General features: G+C 35.9%; 1 pseudogene; it reads right to left on the bottom strand.

Annotated features, from left to right (window-relative positions):
- Positions 1-2387: 2387 nt before the first annotated feature.
- On the bottom strand, positions 2388-5155 carry LOC116104931 (annotated as a pseudogene).
- Between the last annotated feature and the right edge of the window lie 206 nt (positions 5156-5361).

Genomic DNA, 5361 nt, shown 5'->3' on the forward strand with positions numbered 1-5361 from the left:
AAATTCTTCCCATTTTTTCCCCTATGTATAGGGAGATATGTATAAGGCTTCCAAGCAAATCATAACAGTTGAACTATCTTTTCTCACAGCAGAGATGAAAGCTTTATTTCTTTCTTTCTCTACACTTTCCGTACTTCTCTTGGTAATGCAATTCTGTTTGAAACTTTAAAGTTCAAGTAAAACATTTTGTTATTCTCGATTATTGATCTTTCTTTTATCAAGTTTGAATGATTTGCCAGGTCTAAATTTTGTGTTTATTTTGTGCAGTTGGCTAACACTATAGATGGAAGGAAAGACATGGGAGAATACTGGAGAGATGCCGTAAACGATCAGTCGATAGAAGATCAATCCGAATTAGCCTTGGTCGTGCAGATGCTACCAGGTCCCTCTCTAATGAGAAAGCTGATTGTCATGAAGAAAAGAAGTCTTTTGTTAAAGACTTTGAACCGCGACTTGATCTCTCCATCTATGGTAATGACGTCAATCCAACAGAAAAGAAATCCTTTGTTAAGGATTTTGAGACAAGGCCGGATATCTCCATTTATATTAACGATCTTAAACCTGCACAAGAGAAATCCTTTGTTAAGGATTTCGAGCCTAGGCCTGATGTCTCCATTTACGATAACGATCTTAAACCAACAAAGGAGAAACTCTCTGTTAAGGACTTTGAAGGCCTGATATCACAATTTACCACAACGATATCAAACCAACCCGAGAAAAATCCATTTTTAAAAATTTTGAGCTAAGCCCTGATATCACAATGATATCGAACCTACTGAAAAGAAATCTCTTTTGAAGGATTTCGAACCTAGACCAGATATTACAATTTATCATGATGATGTTAAACCAACCCCAAATAAACTCTTTGTCAAGGATTTCGAACCAAGACCTAAAACTACAATTTACCAGATTGACATTAAACCAAATGAAAAGAAATCCTTGGTCATGGATGTTTAGTCGAGTCCTGACGTTAAAACAACCAGGTCGACCCCCCTTACTATATCTAATGCTCAGATCAACTAGAAGACCTGATCAGTCAGGTTTTCTGGCGTTTGTAATAATCGAGCATGTAGTGTGTTGTTTGTGGGAGCTAGCAGGGGCTCAGCGTGTATAAATTAGCTATGTAAGAATAATTTGGCTCACTTTGCTGTATTCTATATGAAATGCAGGAAGTTACCATGTGAGCATTGTAAGATATGATCATGAAATAAAGTCCTGCCAAGTTAATCCTCTTTCAGTTCCAATCAAATTTATTATTATTATTTTGTTTTTTTTGTTTTTTGGTTTCATCAACAAATATGGCTAACGCAATACTGCTGGTACGTAATTAAGTTTTGTTAATTTTTTTCTTGTGCGAAGTAAATTATTTATGTACATTAGTATAACAACAGCATAAATTTTAGGAATATCTTCAATCCAATTTTGTATTTGATTAACTTTGCTTTTGGTAATCAAAATGGGTTTTTAAGGAAATTAGTCTTTTAGTATCACATTTGTAACATTGTTTTTGTAATCACCATTGGGTGGTCGAATGGTCAACTAAGACTTTTATGTGTATTACTAATCCTAAGTTCATTAATCTCGTCTGCTAATAGAGGTGATCCAACCATTAGAGCTTTTATTCGACTGATAGTTTCAAGGTCCATTAGGATTAGTGTCAGGTAGTCCAGGGTCTTGCAGGATTAGTGTCAATGCGCCTAAGTTGGCGCAGACACCCCGGTCATAGAAAAAAACAGTGAAAATAAACTAACTTCCTCATCCCTAATCCTTTCTGACCAACAAATCCCATTACACACAAAAATGCCCATGTCTGTAACCTCCCAAAGTTTAAACAAATACACACACCGTTAAATACAGTATATAATTCTCAGTTTCGCTGTATATGAAATTAAACGCAAAAATTTTGTTTCTCTTCTTCTTCTCAATTCTTATGTGTTTTCTTTTTTTTTTGAATTTGAAGCTTTCTAAACCATTTTCAAAACGCAGAGACCTTTCTGTCACGATGTTGGTGGGTATCAGACCTGATTATTGTTCTTTGTCGTTAAAAGGAGTTCACGGTTAAAGGACATAGCTCCAATTTCAGTCCAGAATATAAAACTTATGCAATAGTATTTTGATGATTGCTGAGCATTGATCTTGTGATAAGATGGTGTTAGTGCCAAGAAGATTAATTACTGTAAAATCAAAGAAATTAAAATAGAAAAGCATACATAATTCTGCCACTTCGTTATGAAATTGAACAGGGCTCTTAACAGTAAGTACTATTTATTAGATTTCAAGGTCGACCCATGTACAGCGACATTATTCCATTCCACACTGGAGATACACAACAGTACTAAACAGCATTTATTTGCAGAAACATAGATAGGCACGTACAACAGAAGCAAGCAAGCAGCATAACATTAATTTAGATATTACTAATGGAGGAAGAAACTGGAACAAATATGAGATTATCTGGTTGGAAGAAATGGCAAACATGGGATCTCCCTGGCTCGATCTCAAGCACACGAAAGGACGCGTGATCACGGCTCCACTTAGAGGTATCCATGCGGCAAACTGCAATAGCTTCCACTCTATCTCCATTGTCACCAACCAGCGAAACTCTGAATACCTTATTCTCAGTCTCTTGGCTATGGCAGTAAAAAACTACATAAGGGTAAGGCATGGCGTGACATGCTACCATCTTGGGAGCAAATATCTGTTCGGGGACTTCCAGGATAGTGTAATTTTGGAATTCAGTTGTTGATTTTGTGAGGCGTCCAGTGTTTACAAATTTAAATTCAGTGCCCAAACTGAAAGCACTTCGGGCGAAATTCAAGATTTTGAGTTTCATATCTTAACAACAAGCAAATTCCATAAAATTTGAAGATTAATTACCATAAAAAGAAGGAGACACAGGAAGACGTTCCAAGCTGCGAATCCTGAATCCATCTTCGTCCTATTCCTTGCTTTAGTTAACAAGTAAATCAGAAAGAGAAGAGATTGTATATATATGGATCAAAGAACTGGAGTGTTTCATGGAGTTAAGAAAAAAGTTACCTTCACGCTAATATCCATATATATTAGGTTGGTGTCAGCATTAATTTCATTATTATTAACCATGTGCGAATGAGTTTAATATAGAGACAAAGAAGAAGGGGTGAAATATATCATTTTCCAAAATCTTTAAAATTAATTAAATATTGGATGATGGTAGCTAGCATGGTTTTGGTGTTCTTTATGATCTTTAATTTGAATTATTGATGTCTGCCACTCACAGATTTTTTCAGCCTCAATAATGAAGAGATCATCAATTAAACTCGTTTTTATCATGTATGTTTCAATTAATGTTTACATTTTCTTTTTATTGTAGTCTAATTTTAACCATATAGTGTTTGAATCCCTTTGGTATTTGAGCTTGTAACACCCACATCAAGGTACATAATTTTATTTATGCCTTAATACCCTTAGTTGGATTTCTTTGAAGTTACCTTAGACAAATGTGAAGAAAATTCCTTAAAACTTCATTAGGGGTAAACGGTTTTTTTCACACAATGAGAGGGCTGATTTGCTCTTGTCTCTGGGGATTCCAGGTGAGTGTCTCTAGGAAGTTATGGTGTGGGTTTCTTGTAACAAAGAGAGATTGATAGCTTGTAATCGTTTGGTTGATCTTTAATAAGTAGTGCAACGAGCTCTCCCATTTCCAAGCTCAACATGGACGTGAGCTTATCCAATTTGGATAAGTGAACCATGGTATATCTTGTGTTTTTATGTTATGGATGTGAATCTTTATGATTGTTTGATTTGGTAGTTAGTTTGTGTTTACTGGTTGTTTATAACATACATATGTTTACAAAGTTATTTAGTAGATTTTATCATATATTTTTAAAGAATTTGTATTTGATTAACTTGGCCTTTGGTAATCAAAATGAATTTTTAAGGAAATTTCTCTTCTTCGGCTCAACTTTATGTGTTTTCCTTTTTTGAATTTGAAGATTTCTAAACCATTTTCAAACGCAGAGACCTTTCTGTCATGATGTTGGTTGATCAGATCCTGATTATTGTTGTTTGTTGTTAAAAATGTTCACAGTTAAAGGACATAGCTCCAATTCCTCATAAGAAGATTAATTATTGTAAAATCAAGAAATTAAAATAGAAAAGCATACATAATTCTGCCACTTCGTTATGAATTGAACAGAGTTCTTAACAGTAAGTACTATTTATTAGATTTCAAGGTCGACCCATATCTCGCGACATTATTCCATTCACACAGGAGCTACACAACAGTACTAAACAACATTTATTTGCAGAAACTTAGATAGGCACGTACAACACAGGCAGCAAGCAGCATAACATTACTTTGATATTACTAATGGAGGAAGAAACAGGAACAATATGAGATTATCTGGTTGGAAGAAATGGCAACATGGGAGCTCCCTGGCTCGATCCCAAGCACACGAAACGACGCGTGATCGCGGCTCCACTTAGAGGTATCCATGTGGCAACTGCAAACTTCCACTCTATCTCCATTGTCACCACCCAGTGAAACTCTGAATGCCTTGTTCTCAGTCTCTTGGCTATGGCAGTAAAAACTGCAAGGGTAAGGCATGGGTGACATGCTACCATCTTGGGCAAATATCTGGTCGGGGACTTCCAGAATAGTGTAATTTTGGAATTCATTTGTCGATTTGTGAGCGTCTAGTTTTTACAAATTTAAATTCAGTCCCCGAACTGAAAGCACTTCGGGCGAAATCGAGCATGGATTCCAAGGATGTTGACAATTTAATTTCTCCTTCAGGGTTGGTTTTCGCATTGCTTGAGTGTATTTTCCATGGCTCTAGCTTAGTTGAGTCTTTTGAAAAGGAGAATTGTTTAGAAGGAAAGCAAGCTCTTCCAGTGAAAATGGAATTGATTCAGCTTCTTCTCTAGGCAACAATGGGGAAACATTTGAAAGCTCATTCAGCGGAAATAGATGGGCATAGTGATCCCTTTTTTGAGATCTTTCATGGTGAAGAACACCATATGAAGGATCCATGTGATCCATGTGGGATGACTGATGAGCATGAACATGATGATGGGCATCATGGTTATGGCCTATTAATTCTTCCGACTGCAAGAGTATATCATCATCTCCCTGGCACCACTTCTGTAAGCACTCTGTGAACAGTTTACCCATCCTTAGTAATAACTTGGATGAATTATCAACAATACAATTTCTAAATTTAAAAAAAAAATTCAAGATTTTGATTTCATATCTTATAACAAGCCAATTCCATACAGTTTGAACATTAATTACCATAAAAGAGAAGACACAGAAGCGTTCGGCTGCAAATCCTGACCCATCTTCATCCTATTCCTGCTTTAGTTAAGAAGTAAATCAGA

Source organism: Pistacia vera, unplaced genomic scaffold (genome assembly GCF_008641045.1).
Source record: "Pistacia vera cultivar Batoury unplaced genomic scaffold, PisVer_v2 Contig1159, whole genome shotgun sequence".
Taxonomy (NCBI): Eukaryota; Viridiplantae; Streptophyta; class Magnoliopsida; order Sapindales; family Anacardiaceae; genus Pistacia; species Pistacia vera.